Raw genomic sequence first — 19,254 nt, 5'->3', positions numbered from 1 at the left:
GCAGTCTGCAAAACGCCTTTCCCACAGAATGTTCCTGCGAGATGGAGGAGGATGTTTCTCCCCCGGTTAATCAGATAAAAGTCAATCTCCATTTGATGAGTGACTCGGCCTGGATTGTTCTGAAGGCCAGAGCTTGGAAGGGGGGCAGCCACCGGGCTGGCCTCAAAGACCCCACGGGTCCACATGCTTTCATTTCTCTATTTTAATTCCCGCGTGAGGAGGCAATTGGTAACGAACCAAAGTGGAGGCTCTTACTGCCATTTGCGGCGAGTTCTGCTAGAAACCTCCCTTTCTCTGGTTTGCCTGGATTTCATCTACGAACAATTTGATTGCCTGGTCATTCGAACAAAGGAGGGTTTCTTTAGCCAGAAATGGCCTCATCCTGACTCAGAGGGGTTAAGTTTCCTGCTCACAATCGATAGTCGAGAAGGTCTCTAACAAGAGATTCTGTATTTTGGATGGATCACTCCAGGGTCGGCCTCTAACACTGCCTGTGATCGTGCGGGGATCTACCTCATTAAACACATCTCCATTGAATTATTTGGGGGCGTATTGTAAATAACCTTGACAATGCTCATTCGCCGGTAGACTGTGTCTTCAGGCTCTCGGTGGCCAGTCAGTGATGCAATGTTCTGGAGGATCTTTGCGGTTCAGATGCATTTCTGCGTTTTGTCTGCTAGGCCCTTACCTGTTTCCATTCGTGCTGACACCTGTGGCCCAGTGTTTCTCCAAGTGTGGCCCTTGCCATCACTTGAGGCGTTTCTTTTTTATTTGAGAGAGAGAGAGCGCGCGCACACATGAGAGAGTGTGGGGGGAGGGGCAGAGGGAGAGAGAGAATCCTCAAGCAGACTCCCCACTGAGTGCGGAGCCCAACACGGGGCCTGATCCCAGGACCCTGAGATCATGACCTGAGCCGAAACCAAGAGTCTGTCTGCTCAACCAACTGAGCCACCCAGACGCCCCGAGGCATTCCTTTTAAAGTGTAGTTTAGGACCCACTTCAAACCCACCGAGCCAGTGTTTGGGTGAGGCTTAGGAATTGGCATTACAAGTCCAAAGATGATCCAAATGCAAGTTAAAGTCGAGAAGCTTGGCCTGCTAGGCTGTCTGCTCCAGGCCCCTGCAGGACCCGGTAGCCCGGATGCTCACCTCCTCCTCTCTCCTGAGGGGATCCCTGAGCTGTGCTGTGGGGCCCAGCCTCGGGCACCTGCGTCTGGCGATCACTCCCCTCCCCCTTCCCTTCCCGCTGTTTGGGCTCTGGGCCTTTGTGGTCCCCAGATATGCTTGCATCGGATGGGTCCACATCCCCCCCCGTGCTAACCGAACTTCTGTGCCAGACACAGAGGTGAAAGACCGTTCTGGTCTTCTGGGGTCTCTCAGCCTCAAAGGGAAGGCCTCAGTGTCAGCAATCCCTAAAAAGTGGCCCAAGAGAGCACAGGGGGGCCTTGAGATCTTTGAGCAGTTGGGCCACAATAGACAGCAACATTCACCTGGGCCTTCAGGAATAAATAAGATTGTTCTAGGTTGAGAAGGAGGGTCTGAGGGAAGGACATTGGGCAGAAGGAACAGCATGGGCAGAGGCTTGGAGGTCTGACTTTGTGAGCCTCGTCATGGGAGCCAAAAGCCCTTTGGTGGGTTTGAAAGAGTGGTCAAGGGGCGGACCGTGAGGGTGTCGTGTGCCTGGCTGAGGAGATCACATTGCATCCTGTGAATCGTTGTTTGCCAAACGTGATTCACCATCTCCGTATACGTCCTGTCATTTGCCTTAGTTTTTCTTTAAATAGACTCACTTTTGTGTTTATATAAATTAATTTCCAAAGGAAACTTTATATAACTACCGTCAATGAAAAACCACTATCATTCGCATACATAGAAGGTGACCGTAAAAACAAATACAACAAGCACAAAACAATATTTCAAAGTTCTAGCTTGTTGTGGAAGGTGCCGAGCTCAAGGCTTTCCCTCTTTTTGTTAAAAAGGGAGAGAAGCAAGTGGTAGAGAGATGTCGGAGCCCTAGTAGGACCATGGAGAGATTTTTCTCTATAAAGAAATCAGAAGGCTTGTAAGAGGACCAGAGGGGGCCGAAGTTTCTTGTTCCGTCTTCGTGTGTTGGCGTGCTGGGTCCACGTGCCATCTGCAGGCAGCTCACTTACCTGCAGGGACACGCACCCCATGCTTTAGGAATCTGCCGTGGAGAGCAGCAAGCCCACAAAGGTGTGAATTGGGGAACTGGCATGATTCTCTATTGTCCTCTTCAGAAAGATCCATTTTCCTGACAATGTGGTGGCTTGGGGGGTGAGCTGCTAGACTGGAGTCTAGTGGGGAACTCGTAAGAGACTTCAAGCCCCAGACCACCCACGAGGGCCTGGAGCCAGGCTGGGAGCCGCAGAGAAGGGGAGGCAGGCAGGGAGTGCCCTGTGTCGGGGGACAGAGGCCTCATGTTGGGTTTGGGGCCCGAGGGCTTCTGGGGCTGAGGAGAGCAGATGTCGCTTGGTTCTATGGCGGGGCTCCTTCAGTTACACAGAGCAGAGACGCATCTTGAAGCAGCTGAAGCCATACTAAAACTAGGGTGAAAGATGTTAGTTTCTTGGCTCACGTGTCAGGATATCCAGCAGCAGGCCTTGTATGATGATAGTATTGGATTTCTGTCTCTGTCTTTCTGTCTTCTGGTTTCCCCTGGGTTGTCCCTTCTCTGAGGCTGGCCCAGTCCCTGAGGACTCCAGGCTCCCAGATTCCATCAACCTTACTGTCAGTAATCTTCCTACAGAGGGAGCTTCTCTTCCTGAATCCTTCAACTAAAGTCCTGGGGCTGACTTTCAGTGGACCAGCTTGGGTCACATGTCTGTCCTTGGGTCAATGGTGGTCAGTCCTATGGGATGGAATGAGCTGATTGATCGGGCCTGGGCCACGTGACCACACTTGGCATTGGCGCTCAGGGCTGGAGGTTAAAGGAGGGGATGGCTTTCCAAGGGAAGAGCCAGGTAGAGGGGTAGAGGGGCGATAGCCTAAGGATGAGGACATGGACACTGGGCAGGGATGGGACAGAGGATGCCCCCTGGGGCCATGGCCTACCTGGGGGCATGTGAGGCAGATGAGACTAAGGGCAGAGAAAATATTTTGTATGTTCTTTCCATCCTTGTTGAGCTCAGCCTAGACCCTGCACACAGGTGGTGCCCAATAAATGTCAGACAGAGAGAGAGCCACACCCACAACTTCAGCCTGCTCTATAGTCCCCAAGGAATCGGCCTCTCCCAGCAGGCACAGGGCTTCGGTGCTGTGAAGCCTCTGTGGTCGTTTTGTTCCCTAGGTGTGCATGGAGCTCAGCAGGTGCCGGGCACGGTGCCAAGGGCTAGGAGGTCAGCAGTGAGCAAGAGAGGGGCGGCTCCTGCCCTCACGAAGTTCAGTTTGCAGAAGGAGTGTCCTTTCCTGCCATCTTTCGGGAGATGCTGTTTCTGAGCACGTGTCAGCCTTTTGCCCATTTGTCCCATGGATGTGCCTTGCATCCGTTCCGCTCACGAGGGCCTCTCCTTCACTGGCCAGTGTTTGCCCAGTGTCTGCAGTGGGCATGCCGGTGGCACCCAGAGGCGCACAGGGACTTGGCCTCCCCAGCAGGGGCTGGAAGGGAGGATCTGGGATGGCATGAAAGAGTTCTCCAGTAGATGTTGGCCGGGCTGGAACAGAGGGAGGCCGGCCAGGCCATGGAAGAGAGGGAGCGGTGGAAGCAAAGCCCAGAGTTAGGATCAGGCAGAAGACTCCCTGCTGAAGGAATGTTCGTCGGCTGGAGTGTGGGCTACAGTGTGTGGGTCTGGGATCAAGGGAGAAGGAGGGAAGAGAGAAAGCTCTGTGCATCTTCCCGCAGACCTATATGGTCACGCGTGGAAGTGACTGCCAGAAATTGTTGGGCGTTCTCCACGTGGCCGGGCGGGCAGGCCACCCTCTTCCTCCAAACAGCACCCTGCTGCTCAGGGCAACCAACGTGTCCTGTTTTGCCCAGGACTGTCCTGGTGTCCCAGAGAATGACAGGTCAGGGGACTTTAGAGGCAGATCTGGCCCTTCCGCTGCTAGGTCTGTCGTGCTGGGCATGTCACATTCCCTCTTAGGGCCTCAGTTCCCTCATCTGTAAAGTGGGGCTGGGGGTACCCCCTGGAGAAGGGATTGCTGGGAAGACTGGAGATGACATAGGCTGCACGTGCAGAAACTACATGCTTGAAAAGCCCTGTGGCAGCCCAGCTCTCCTGCCCTCTAGACCTGGTGCCAAATCTTGCTCATTAGCTAAGTGATTTGGGCAAGGTATCCTTAACTACATGGGACCTCAGTTTCTGCATCTGTAAAATGGGGCTAATGACAACACCAGCTGCATGTGGGTGGTTGGGGGGTTTAGTGCCATAAAGTTAACACAGTGCAGAACCCAGAGCCCAAGTCATACTCAATAAGTGGCAGCTAATAAATATTAATGATCAGAGTAGTAATAATAAAAGGTCACTGGCCTCCAGGTTGGGAGTTACTTAAACACGGTCCTGGCACCTGTCTGCTGACAAAGGAGCATCAGGTTAGAAACTTGAGGATGAGGTTGGCTCTTTAAGGATGTGTCGGCTCTCCTAGGTTTTCAACAGAAAGGAAAAGGTTTTCAGAGTCCCGCCCGGAGCCCCTTTCGGGGCAGCCCTCGCCAGGCTCACGGTTAATCGGGGTCCCCGAGGTCCAGATATTTCTGGAAGGCGTGGGCAGGGGTGAATCCTGGCAAAGGCAAAGGCATGCTCAAGGGGCCTGAGCAGAAAGCCCACGGCAGCCGCCAGAGCTCAGGACCTGGGCTCGCTTGGTAAATGTCAGCGATGCCCACTCGTCCCCGCGTGTGACTCAGACACGGCTGAGGCCGTGGAAGGAGACATGTACCAGCCCTCAAGGAAAAGCACGTACACCCCTCTGTGAGACCTGCTTTTGAGGCTGATTGGGCCAAAAATAGCTATGGCAGAACAGAGGCGTGAGCCCGCATCTCCACAGTGCCTGTCTTTACGGAGCCAAGTCTGATAGAGGTTTTATTTCTGCATTTGTTTTATTCTTAGAAAAACCAGAAGAGAGGTTAAGTGACTCCCCAAAGGTCACCCAGCAGTGGTGGAGCTAGAGTGGGGTGACCTGGCTCCCCATCTCTTGTGCCAAGGGCCAAGTGTTAACAAAGAGAAACAAATGGGACTGTGGAAGTTCTAGAATGTTTTTTTTCACTCACCCAGAACACTGGAAGGAAAATGATATTTAGTTCCTGGTACTGCGGTGGAAGCTTTTCTTTCCTCAGCTCATTTAATCCTTAACCACTCTTCTCTGTAGTAAGTGGTATTATCCCCAATTTCTGTGAGGAGCCTAGGGCTCAGAGAGGGTGAGTTACTTGTCCCAGGCTGCACAACTGGTAAGAAGGGGAGGTCATTCCTGCTTCCTGCCGCATCCTTTGCCTGCCTCCTCCCCTCCGTTACGGACAGTTAGCATCAGGGGTCCCCCCTCCTGTCCTTGAATGGGCCTTGCTCCTTTCTGTCTCAGAGCTTTTGCATGTATGAGTCTTTCCTGGCACCAGACTGCCCCTCAAAGTAGTTGACCTTAACTCATGCAGATCTCAGCTCGAATATCCTCCAGGAAAACCCTCCCTGACTTCCACAGAGGTCCCACCATTCGGAGTTCTGTCTGTCTAAGAAACAAATCGCCCCCAAAATTAGTGGTGAAAACAACAGCAGGTGCATTATCCTTTCCTCTCGTGGGTAGGGGGTTGACGGGGCTCCACCAGGAGGCTCTCACTGGAGGCCTTTCCTGAGATTGCACTCAGTTGGCTGGGCCTGGATCCCCCTTGACGGCTTCCCTGCTCATGTCTGGTGGCTGGTGCTGGCTGTTCGTTGGGTCTCCAGCCAGCCGTGTCCACCAGACACACGTGCTGGCTCCCTGTGGTTTGGGCTTCCTCGCAGCATGGCGGCCGCGTGCCGAGCCCCAGAAGCAGGTGGAACCTGGCTGAGGAGGTCATGCAGCATCGCTCCTACTGCATTTGTTCCTTGGAATCAAGGGCCCAAAGCTGCTCACATTTGGGGAGTGGGACTCCGCTCCCGCCTCTTGATAGAGTGTCAGAGAATCAGCCTGCATTTTAAAAGCACACTACCCTCCATCTTCACGCACACACTCTTTGAACTTTCTTTTTCCTTTATAGCAATCATCCTGCCCTTTTAAGTGTCAAATTTGATCTTTAGCAATTAATTAATTAATTGGCTAATGCCTGGATCCTTTGCTAGATATAGCAAAGTTCCTTAGTGCGTGCCCGGCATATCGCAGGGCCTCAGTAGCCACTCGTCCATGTGGTTTGCAAATAATTTTGACTATCTGCTATTGCCAGACCCTGGGCTAGGTTCTGGGAATGCAGTGGTGAACTTGACAGAAGGACCCCCGCAGTGACGGAGTTTACATTTTACTGTGTGTAGGCTCCAGCAGGGCAGGGGGCGCTGGGACAGAAAATAAACCAAAAACATCACAAATAGAGGGAAACGGTAGGTCGTTAAAATCCTGTGATCTGATAGGGCGTCACTGGGTGGTCACTTAGATCGCATGGTCTGGGGACAGGAGGTGATAATTCAGCTGAGAGCTGGTGGAAGGGAAACAGGCGGGGAGGAAGACCCCAGGCGAGGAGTATTCTCAGTGGAGGGGACAGCAAGCTCAAGTCCCTCACGCGGGGCGGCGCTTGGGGCAGGTGTGAAGGGCCAGGGTGGCTCTGGCTACTGGGTGAAGGAGGACAGGAGGAGGCGAGGCCCAGAGGGAGGCAGCACGCAGGGCCCCGGAAGCTAGGGAAGGGGGTTGGGTTTTCTCTTAAGTGCACCTAGAATCCTCTGGACGGTTTGGAGCAGAGGTGGGGCATGGCTTCATTTACACACTACAGAGACCAGTCACTTGGGTCCAGGCCACAGATTGTGGTGGGGGGGGGCAGTGGTGTGGCCTGGAATTGGGGGGGAACTCAGTGGTGGCTGTGGTTGTGGGGAAGGGACAGGAGGCAGCGATGCCGCTGGGTTTTGTGGGATCAAGGAGCAGAGAAGCCCACGGGACGAACCCACGCTGCTCCTCTCCTTGGTCCTCAGGGTGTCGGTGATCTCACCAGTGGGGTCATCGGGCAGACTCGGATGGCGCCGTGAAGGGGTTAGTAGAGGCTCAGATGTCCCACCGTTTCAACAGCTGCCATTTTAAGGACACAACCTCTGGGGCTTTAGCACAAATCCAGGGTTTAACAACACTTCATCGCATTAAAGAAGCCACCCGGATTTTCTTCTGGGTTATGAGGAGTTTGGGGCCAGCAGCGGTGGAGGCCCTCACAGGCCCCCAAAGCTGAAGATGGGTGCAGAGGGGGAGGCCGACCCCTGGGACTGGCCTTCTCCACAGGGCACCAGGCTCCTTATGAAAGTGCGTGACCTGCTCCTTATGAAGGTGCTGTCCTGGCCAAGAGTGAGACCTGATGAGGGACCGTGTCGCTTGGCACGTGTCTTGCTTTGTGGGCTGGGTTGGTGAAGCTGGTCTTCACTGTCACCGTGGTTTGGGACCTTGGGGTACTGGACATTCATCATTTGTGGGACGGAGTTTCTGTCCTGTCATCTTTGAGCCACTTGCAGGCCTGCGAGCAGGAGGGCCTGGGGGCTGGGCTTAGCTCTGGCCCTTAGCATCTGTGTGCTGGTCACTGCACATCTCTGAGCTTCCGTTTGCACATCTGCCAAAGGGAGAGGATGAGGCTGTCCTTCGAAGGTGGGGGTGAGAGTAGAAACAGTACGTGAGGGCCTTGACTAGCACCCGGTACACTCCCACTCTCAGTAAACAGGGTCTCTCATCCACATAATCCTGGCTTGAGCAAATCTCTTATCCAAGCTGGCCTCAGCTCTCCCATCCACAAAATGGGCTGGCTCTGCCTCGACTTCCACTCTAAACTGAGCATAGTGCGCGCATGTGTGAGCATGATTTTTGTCTCTGGACTTGAGCATCTGATACCCAGAAGAGCTTTAACAACTGCTGGCTCGTTCTTTTAAGTGATTTTATTTATTTATTTTTAAGTACTGAATTTCCTTCTCCCAATTCAATAAATGGAATTGTTTGTCTTCCATTTATTTGCTGGTATCCAGCAAATAAAAGATGACACATTTATGTGGACTCTAATTTGCTCAACCAACCTTTATTTGTTGATTTACTGAGCAAACGTGTGCCAAGAAGCTGTGCCTTAGCAGGTTCCGGGGGCTGCAGAGATGAATCGTACACAGCCCCGCGCCTCTGGTTGGATGCCTGAGCTTTGGCTACTGGGAGGTGTTGGCATCACCTGGGACTTTTAAAAATGACCAGTGCCCTGGCCTACCCTGGAGGGAGGTGATTCTTGCCCAAACCAAGGCGGAGACCCTCGGCTATCACCAGAGGCGTGGGCAGGAAGGGGTCTGTGCCACCAGAAAACGAACGGGTGTGTGCAAAGGCACTTGGGGCCAAAAGGCTGGTAAGACTTGCACACCAGTGAGTGACATCTCGGTGCCACCATGGGCGCTGGGAGGTCCCCAGGATCAGGGTCACACTGGGGACTGGGGGGAGTCTGGACTTAGCACGGGGGTGGAGATGGGGAAACACGCATGTTGGCCAGAGCGCACATCCCACCCACTTCCTGGGTGCTCTAAGTCCATGTAGTATAAAGCTCACCATTTGGAAGTGTACAGTTTGGTGCTGAGTTTAGTACATTCACCGTGTCGTGCAACTGTCACTCCCGAATCTAATGGCAGAGCATTTTCATCACCCCAAAAGGGAACCTCATACCTCCTAAGACAGCCCCTCTCACAGTCCCTATTCTGGACATTTCACATGAACCTGGGTGTTCTGAAGCAGTGTGAGCCGCAGTTTCCTCCTCGTGGGGAGGAGGCCTCCCCCCTCACGTGTGGCTGTGGGGAGGAATCCAGAGGCCATGTGCAGGCTCAGCCCACTAAGCAGGGCAAGTGACCCTGTGACGGAAAGGGATCCTGCAGGGTGGGGGGCACGATCCTGGCTGAAAGGCCCCCACCTGTTGCACTGGGATCAAGAGCTAGTTCTGACACCCTGTAACTCTGGCCTGGTGTGGACCTCATTTCCCTCATGGGGCTGTTGAGTGGGTCAGACAGGCTTGTGCACCAGTGCTTAGAACAATGCCAGCCCAGGGCGATCACCCTGTCAATGTTAGCGATTTCATATTATTGCAGAACTCATATAGGATGTCCTCCTTGTGCCCAGGACAAAGCAGCCGGTCTGACCTATTAAGTTTCTGATCCGATCCCTGAGGACTAGGACTATTGATTCATCTTCGTCCCCAGAGACAGCTCAGAGCCTGACACATGGAAGGTGCGCGTTGAGTGTTTGACTAAATGCATGACTGACGGTGAAGACAGAATTTAAGCTCTCCAGGAGCAAGGGGGCGTGGTAGGGGACTCACAGTTTTGAGCCTGCCATTTGCCGGGGAGCATCTGGGACCATGTCTCAGTTTGGGCTCCAGAAATAGATACTGAGACAAGAATTCAGGGACAGGTGGCTATTTGGGAGTTGATCCCAGAAAACACCAATAAGGAAGGGGAGGGGGAGACAGGACAAGGTGTGACGTCAAGCCAGTCATCCCTATGGACAGCTGGAGGGAGCTCAGTCCTGCTGGGGAGCTCTGGGAAATGGTGTGGGACAGCCCCGCAGAGTGACCGGACCTGCGGGCTGAGGGAGCCAGGGTCACAGTTAAGAGCTGATCCCAAGGGGAGTGGGGGACCCACTTTCCCAGACAGAGATACAGCTTTGACAGTTGGCAGCCGAGCCAGCGAGCCCCGGAAGGACACCAGCTACAGGCTATGGGCTGTCACCTTATTCCACTGGGATCACCATGGGTGACCTCCCCCCTGGTCAGACCCAGTTGGGTCTACACCTTCCAAGAGTCCACACCCCTCTTTCCCACTCAGGAAAGCACATCAGCACTCGTGAGTGTTCTCCTATCATTGGGATACCTGATTTATATATTTAAAGAGCAGTAATCCATTCACAAACATTTACTCATTCAGCAGATATGTGTAGATCTCTCCATTGTGGTCAGAGACCGAGGACAGCCCAGTGGGTAAGACAGGGAGAACCCATAGGGAAGGCTCATGGGCGAAGATCGGGGTTCTGCTTTTCTTCATGTGGAGTTTGGGATGCGTGTGGACTGCTCAGGGAGGCAGGATACAAGGATTGCAGACTAAACAGAGCACCAAGAATCCCCAGTCAGCTGAGTGGAAAGTGTCTGACCGGGAGCAGGTACCCTGCGGGGGTGGGGGAGGCGAGCTGAGGGGCAATGATTCTCCAAGTGAAGGCTGGGAGTGGAAGTGGGGAAGAGGGGCGTGCTCCTGGTAGAAAGTACGGCAGGGGCGAAGGATTGGAGGCCACAGAGAGTCTGTCCATCCCAGGACTGCAAGTGCGCGGGGCACGAGAGATGAGTTAGGAGGCCAATGCCTTATCCATTAGGCCACTGGGGCTTCTGCACGAGAGATGAGTTAGAGAAGCAGAGGCAAGGCACAGCATGCAGGAGTCCTGGACTCAAACTCCAGGCAGTGCAGAGCGTCCAGAGGGTCTGCGTGGAGAGCTACCAGCTAAGTTGCCTTCAGACAGCCCTGCTTAGGGGCTAAGTGGCAGGAGACCGAAGGCAAACAGCAGGGAGAGGGTGGTGAACTAGGGGAGAGAATGGTGGTCTGGGCCAGGCGGTGCTCTGAGCAAGGGGGCCATGTGCTAGAGAACCTTCTGGACTCAGTCACCAACTCCTGCCAGGAGAGAGTGAAAAGGAAGCCTCCCAGATGACAGTGTCTGATCGGATGCTCTCGTGGAGGCAGGACACAGAGGGAGAGGGCTCCAAGGGTTCAGAAGATCCAGATTTTGTCACGTAGTGTTGGAAGTGACATGTGGGTCTGGGGTTGAGGGCAGAGGCCTGAGCTGGCCCTCAGGGGGTAGGGGGGGCAGTGACAGCAATGATGCCGAAGCCACCAGAGATCACCCAGGGAGAGAGTGCTCTGGGAGGACAGAGCCTGAGGTTCAGGAGGAAGAGGACCCTGAGAAAGGGCAGCCACAAAGAGGGAAAGAGGAAAACCAGAGAGGTGACCTGGGAAGAAGGAAGCAGCGAGGGCAGGGGAGAGTTCACAGAGTTAGTAACCAGACACTGCTCACCACCTTCCTTATCCACTTACCTGTGCCTCCCAGAGAGGAGAATGAAGGAGGGTAAGTACTTAGAGCTGAAACAGACAGGCTCCCACCTAGGGACCACGGGAAGGCAGGTGGGGATATAAATGAGTATCCTCGAGGGGGTCCGCAAGGAGGAGGCAGAGCTCACTGTGGGCCTGAAAGGTGGGGAGCGGTACGACTGGCCTCCCGGAGTGGGGAGGCCATGAGGAACGTAAGGGAGCTGGCTGCACGGGGCTGGGAGCAACCAAGGGCCCCCAGGGGAGGTGTGCGCTGTCACAGGCATGTGCGCCGATGGAGGGTCAGAGGCAGAGTTTCCAGGGCTCTGAGAGTGAAGCTGGGGAAGGCGATAGCAGGGCAGGTGGCCCTTTGTACATTCAAACATTTCTTGAGCATTCCTACATTCTAGGAGCTTGGGATACACCATGGAACAAAATAAAGCAGAGCGCACATCCCGGCCGGGGAGAAAGATCAGGGAGAAGTAAGCAGGATACACCTGTGAGCCGTATCGTAGGTGCTAGGGAGCTGGGGCTGAACCAGGGCAAGTCGGGGCAGGGCCGGGCGACAGTCTGAAGAGCAGATGGCATTGGATCAAAGGCTCGTGCTCAGAGAGGGAGCAGAGCTTGCTGGCACCTGGGAGCCTGTTCCAGGACTGTCCCAGGTGGAGAGCAGAGCCAGGCTGGGACCCGGGTCAGGGCCTTGCCCGGGTGGTTGAGGAGCAGCCAGGCCTGTGTGGCTGGAGCGGAGTAAAGGGAAGGGGGGTAGGAAATGAAAATGGGGAGCAGCAGAAATGGTCCTACGGGCCCATTGTGAGCGGGGCGCAGGGGGGGGTCGTGACCGGACTTGTTCCTGACAGGATCACTCTGGCTGCTGTGTAGACCAGACCGTGGGGGGTCGGGGCAGAAGCGGGAAGACCAGTCCAGGTGAGAGGTGATGGCCCCTGGGAGCAGATGGCACCGACTAGATGGTGAAAATGGTCAGATTCCGGGTGGGAGCCCATTGCACCTCGGAATGAGCCAGGTCCCGAAGGGCAGTGTCCTGGGGGGGCAGGACGAGGAGCAGAGAGGGGTGGCGGGACCCCACCGCTGCTCCAAAGCAAGCGGCCGCAATGGAGTCTTCCATGGAGCGGCCCCAGGGATGGTGGGGCTGGCTGGCCTGGAGCCAGGACACAGCCATTTGGTCTCATGTCCCAGACAGCCCCTGGCTGACAACTCCGATCCCCACAGGGTTCTGATGAAGTGGCCTCGCAAGTGGCCTGGTGTTGGTCTAATTAAAAGGAGACATGAGTTCTGCATCTGCTGGGCGGGGAAGGGAGACCCGCCACCCGGTGCCTCCAGGTGGGAAGCCCAGAGGCCACATGGCTGGCATTCCCAAAGCGGCCTCCATCCTGGCACCCAGGCCTGGCGCTTTGTGGAGGGACCGTCTGGGAGGTTGTTCCTGTGGCTACCAGGAGAGAGTCGAGGTCTGTCAGAAACATGGGGATGTTTCTCTAAAGTAAGTCAATGCTGACAAATGAACAGAACAATAAAGAGGCTACATATGCTCAGAAGGAAGAAGCCATTCTTGGTTTCTGCTAAAAAAAAAAACAATTCACAACACAAGGGCGCCTGGGTGGCTCAGTCAGTTAAACGTCTGACTCTTGATCTCAGCTCAGGTCTTGATCTCAAGGTCGTGAGTTCAAGCCTTGCATCAGACTCCGTGCTGGGCATGGAGCCTACCTAAAAAAAAAAAAAGTTCACAACAGAAAACTCTTCTAACTTTGTTAGTCAAGAAGCAGATGAAACTAGAATCAGGATGCCCAGGGGTACACCACTGCAGGTGTTCAAGGGGACCATACATTCACTCACTCACTCACTCATTCATTCAACAAACACCTACTGAACACTTACTCTGGGCCAGATGCTGTGGCAGGAGCTGGGGATGTGAGCTGTAGCAGTGGTTCCAAGCAGAACAGGAAGCTACAGGGAGGGCTCCGCCTTGGACAGCGTGGCCAAGGAAGGCCTTCGAGGCTGCCTGATACCTGAAGGAGGAGCCTTGTGCGGACTGGGGAGAGCATACCGGGCAGAAGGTACAGCACGTGCAAAGACCCTGTGGTGGGACAGCTGTGCTGGGCACAGTGATCAAGGGGGAGCATGGGGAGGGCAGTACCAAATCGCACAGGGCCTTATAAACCACATTTTCCATAGTACAGAGCTAGATTTTTCCCCCCAGAGTGCCATGGGGAGCCATTGAAGAGGCTTGGGTCACAGAGGGGCACAAACAGATTTAGTTTTTAAGACAGTCACTGGTGGCTGAGAGGAGAATGGGTTGAAGGAGCAAGAGTCTTGTGGGGAAGACTGGTCAGGAAGCTACGGCAGTTGTCCAGATCATAGAAGACAGGGGCCAAGACTGGGACAGTGGAGAGCCAGCAGGATGGGATGGAGGAGGATAGGGAAGGAAAGCAAGGAGTCATAGGGAGGAGGTCCGAAGAAGAGTTGATGCCAACCAGTATCTGCCAAGAGTTTGGTGGCCCTGGGATCATCTGCTGAGCAAGGACACTGATTTACCCAGCTAGTGTGAACTGAGCACTTCCTATGTCCTGGGCTCTGGCTTGTGCCACCCTGAGATGAGTAAGAACTGTTCCGGGCCCTGGCTGAGCTCACTGGTCAGGGGAGGGGGAATGAGAAGTTGTCATCCAGCATAGAGTGCAATGGGTACAAAGTGCTGCAGGAGCACAGAGACAGTGAGCCCTGAGCCATCAGGGATGACTGCTTGGAGGAGGTGGCATTGAACTGTCTCAGAGAGCAGTTGGGATTTTGAAAAGCAGATGCGGGGAAGGATATAAAGGTGGATGAAAGAGGTGCTCCAAGGGGAAGGAATGGCCTGAGCAAAGGCGAGGAGTCAGGAAGGTCTGAGGCCTTTTGGGAACCTGCGGTTCTCCTTTTCAGGAGTGTAGGATACCAGGGAGGGTGACGGGAGTGGAAGTGTCTCAGCATGGATGGCCCAAGGAGTTTGGATGTGATTCTAGAATAGCTGAAGGTTTTTGAGCAGCTGGGTTAAGCAACCTAGGTGGTGTTTGCAGACCATTACTCTTACAGAGATGGGAAGGAGGCTGGGTCCACTGCACATTTGTGTGTCTGTTTGGTTCCTGGCTGTGGCAACCATCTCTTTCCAAGACGGCACCAAGACATTGGCCTTGCTTTGTGCCCCATCACACATCAGTTTATGGGGACTGACTTAGGCTGCCTCTCTGTCCCATTTCTCCCTCTGAATATGGTTAGGTTGTAAATGGGGACAGTGTCTGTTTGTCCTGCAGCATGGGCCTTTCTGCAGCTCAGCAAGACTGGTCATGACCTGCAGTTACCTCTCTGCTGCCCTTCGCCCTTTGGCCTCTGGAGAAGGAACTCAGTAGAAGTTCAAGGTGGCTTGGACCAGTCTCTCTGGGAAGCTTCCAGACTGTGTGTTCACGCTGGGGCCTCTGCCAACCTCAGAGCAGGGTGGTGACACCTAGTCCTTCTTCTTGGTCACTCCTCCTCCAGGAAGGCTTCCCCTCCCCGACACGTGGAAATTGAGATTATGAATGGCACTGCAGTTGGCGTGTTAGGCTGCTGGGGGAAATAGCAACTGCTTCCTTTCTTACTCCGTCCCCTGCACCAGGGGAATGACTGGCTTGAAGAGATTCTAAACTCTGTGCTGGAAACACAGAGTTACTTTGAATACCCAAGGAATGTTTTAATTCTTTCCCTTCCTCCTCCTCCCCTTCAGGCCCTTTCCCTCATCCTCCAGGTTCATACTTTTCCAAGGTCAGATGAATCTCCTGCATCCAACACACACACACACACACACACACACACACACACACACACACTGCAGGGAAACAGAAGGAAAGGATGAGGGGAGGGCTGCCCTCAAGACTTCAGGTCTCAGAGCTGTTATGTATGTTTGTTGCATTGTTCAAGATGGCATCTGTCTGGTTCACACACTCTTTCTCTCTCTCTCACCTTGAGCTGACTTTTATCCTACCAATGGTTCTGAATCAGGGTAAAAACAGCCCCTGGAGTACATTTGGAAATGTGGGGGTATTTATATTTTGTTGCCATAGTGACTTGGGGGGGTGGGTGCTTGCTGCATTGAGTGGACAGGGGTCGGGGGTGATGAATGTCATGCAAGGGACAGTTCTACACCATGAAGTCCCTCCCCTTTCTACTGATAGAGCCCCTGCTGAGAATCTGCTTAGCCATTAAGCCTTGTTTCAAACCAGCCAGGTTTCAAGTCCTAACCTGATGTCCCTAGGAGAGTAGATTCTTTCCATTTTTGGACAACTCAGTGACCTGCCTTGCTACCGTGGAAGACACTTACTGTCTCTCTGGATGATTCTGTTTCACTCTTGTACGATAATGTTGGGCTAGTCCACATTCATTTATAAGGCACTTAGAAAACACCTTGCCAACAACAGAAAAGCAAAATATCTAAGACCTGGTCCAATCCTCAGAGGGCTCGTGCTTCCCATCACGGAATGACTAGTAGTCTTTGGGGACCCACTAACTTGCAGGCCCCTGGGAGGCAGAGAATGGGTCCACTCCATCCCTGCATCCACCCCAGGGAGCCTACCACATGCTCTCTTGCTCACAGAACACTCAGTAAATTTGGGTGTGTTGAATTGACCCAAGGACTCTAGTCATGGCTGTTGACCCTGGTTGGCCGGAGGACAGGGCTCTTGTTCTACTCAATGCTTTCAAATGTTGATATGTGAAATTGAACTTTAACACATAGTCTTATGAGGTCAGGTACTTTATTGGGCTATATCTTGACAGACTTCATGTTTTTCTTGATTTTCCTTAGTCATCCTGTCTTAGCTCTGGTACCCTGGAAGCAGAGCCTGAGGCAAGGATTCAGGTGTGTGTTATTATGCCAGGAGTGCTTTCAGGAGGAAGTGGAAGGAAAGTGAGGGAAGCAGGACAGGAAAGGGGAAGGAGTCCAGGAAAGGTATGGCTTCAGCTGGAAGCTAGCTTCAGGAGAGCCCATAGGGAGCGCTGGATTGTGAACAGCTCCAGTGAGGAAGCCTGGAGGCGAGGGGCAGCCTTTGATGCCTCTGTATCAGTGAGCATTGACCCCTGACTGCACCAGTGACCTGCAGGGGAGGGGGCGACAGCAGCTACTGCACATCCCTCTTAGAAGCCAGGAGAGCCTCCGTCCAGCTAGATCCAGCACAATGTGCTCTCAATTTCTTGGCCCCGCTACGGCACCTTCCGTTGCTATAAAGACCTACCAGATTTCATCGTCCTGCTTTCGAGATGTCAGCTTCTCTCCCCTTTCATTCCCTCCTTGCCCCATTTCCGCTGAACTCCTGCTCGCACCAAGCCAGAGCCCGGCGCCCTGACGTGCCCTGGAGAGCTGGAAGGGCATCCTACGGAGGAGGAGGTTGGGTCACCGGGGCTGGTTTGCAGAGCCCCGCTGCTCCTCCCCACCCCCCGCCCGCCCTCCGCCTCCAGGCTGGAACCCTGCATTCCTGCACAGTCAGAAATACACAAAGGACTTAAGTCTCATCTCAGAGAACAGTCGGGGGGGTGGGGGGGGCCTTATAACCAGCAAAGCAGTTTATCTCCTTACTCAACTCTGAGATGCTTTCCGCCGGCCACTTAAAGCCCTGTGGGATTAGCCGGCTCTGACGTGGCCACCCCGCGGCTCCTCTTCCCCGGACGCCCAGCAGGAGCTCGAGCCCAGGCTGACAGTTGATAAAGCGGCCACCGCCTTGGAGGCGCAGACACCGAAGAAGGAGGACTAATTCCTATCTTGCTTGCTTTTTTTTTTCTTCCTTCCTTTCTAACACACATCCCACAACGTATCCATCCTCCCCTTGGAAGGTGTCCCACTAAGTGCTGGCCCTCGCAGTTCTGTCACTGCCTGGAAAGTTTCTAGATTCTTCCCTACAAGGGTTTGAACCGGCCAAAATGGGGAGCGAAGTTTAGCAAAGACCGTGGCGAAAAAATGGGATTTTATTCTACATTTGGTAAGACACCGGTGAAGGGGGTCGACAGGAGTATAATATGATCTGATTTACGTTTTCCAAGGAACTTTCTGGTGGTGGCTGTGCGGAGAATGGATTAGGGGCAGGGAGGGGGCAGCTAGGAGGCTCCCGTCAGGGGTACAAGTGAAGGGAGAGGAAGGGACGGCGGGGGGGCGGGGGGCGGCGGGCAGAGACCAAATCTGAAGGCAGAACTGATGAGACCCATTTGCTTGGACAGAGGGGAGGTTGTCGGGAGGGACCCCCTCGTCTCTGCCGGGTACATGGGTGATGGGGAGGGGAGGAGGTTGAGGGGTGAAAAATGAGGCGTTCCGTTTGAGGCACGTGAGTCTGAGCCAGCCTGTGGACGGTCCCGGTGGAGACACTGAGTCACAGTTGAATGTACGAATCAGCAGCTTGGGGGAGGTACTGGAACTAAAGCTCTAAATATGGGAGCTCTTGGCATCTGGCTGGTCTTTGAAGCCAGAGGACTGGAGAGATCTTCTGGGGAAAGAGTATGGATAGAGACGGGGGCCGGGGGCCGCAGCTGCAGGACCTTTGCCCCCACTACCCTCAGGTAAGAAGCTAAGGTAGGCCAGGTCAAGGCCAACTGCAAACTTGGGACCTAAGAACACTGCATGTGCTTTTCTTCCCATTTTTCTAGATGACAGCTTCCTTTTCCTCCTTTATTCCCCAAGAGATAGATGAAAGCTGATCCCTCGCCCGGGTCGCTGCCCGCCCCCTGCCGGAGGTATGGGAATGGCAGCCATAGTGGATGCCACACCAGTGGGCCGTGGCCACAACCAGTGTTTGAAAAGAAAAAGAAAGAAACAGTATTGATCCATCAAAGATACTTCACATTTTGAAAATCCTGATTCCTGTATTCTCTTTTAAAAATCAGCATCTTGAAATGCTGTTGAAAGGGAAGGCTGAACCAGACTCAGAGTGGTATTCTTCAAGGTGACAGGGAGAGTCTGGGGCAGTGTCAGGTCCGGGAGGGGAGGAGCTGAGAGGGTGACCTTTGGGGGCAGGGGAGGAGGACAGGGTGCCTGGAGGACTAGAGATGGTTTCTCTTCTCTGCTTTGCTTGGTAGTCCCTTCCTTGCATTGCCCCCAAGAAACCTGCAGCAAATGCCCACTTCTCATCCCTGCAAATGGGCATTTTTCAAATGCTTCTGATTTTGGAAAAGCAGTGTCACGTATATATTGCCGATTAACAGGGCCAGCAGCCCAGCGCCCAGAGATGTTTCTGCAGTGAGATGTGTGGGCATCACACTAAATGAGACCATATCCCATCAAGACCATCAACAACCCCACTTCCTCGCCACTCAGGTTTTGCTACCAAATTACTTTGGGTGGCAAACTACCTTTAGGGTTTAAAAATGACAAATCAAAAGTTGAGGTCCTTGCATTTGAAAAGCAGTGTCTCCTGAGCTGGTTCGATAAATCACGACACAGCCATATAGTGGCACTCCATTCCTCTCTTTAAAAAAAAAAAAAAAAAAAAAAAACAGCTCAGTTCATACCGATGTGAAAGCTTTGCCAAAATATATTAAGTGGAATGTATATTCTATGTCACCAAAGACAGCAACCCTGATGTGTGTGGGGGGAGGTGTTGGTCTTAGTCTAGGAGGGTTGCTATAACAAAATATCATAGACTGCGGGGCTCATAAACAACAGAAATTTAATTCTTCCAGATCTGGGGGCCGGGAAGTGCAAGATCAAGGTCCAGGCAGATTTGGTGTCTGGATGGCCCCTTTCCTGCTTCATAGATAGTCCCTTCTTGCTGTGTCCTCACATGACAGAAGGGCAGAGACCTCTCTGAGGTCTCTTTTAGGAGGTCACCAATCCCTTTCATGGGAGCCCCACCCTCATGACCTAAACATGTCTCAAAGACCCCACTTCCTCATCACCTTAGGGGTTAAGTTTAATGTATGAATTCTGGGGGTGGGGGGGTATTAAAGGGGCTCTCACTTGGAATATATAAAAATTCACATAGGATCTCTCAAAGGATACATCAGAAATTGGTTTCAGTAGTGGTGGCCTCTGGGGAGGGGAACTGGGTCCCTGAGCTAACCCCTGGGTCTCC

The sequence above is a fragment of the Phoca vitulina genome, unplaced genomic scaffold (genome assembly GCF_004348235.1).
Source record: "Phoca vitulina isolate PV1807 unplaced genomic scaffold, GSC_HSeal_1.0 scaffold7, whole genome shotgun sequence".
In the NCBI taxonomy this organism is placed as follows: domain Eukaryota; kingdom Metazoa; phylum Chordata; class Mammalia; order Carnivora; family Phocidae; genus Phoca; species Phoca vitulina.
This window is presented reverse-complemented; position numbering follows the sequence as displayed.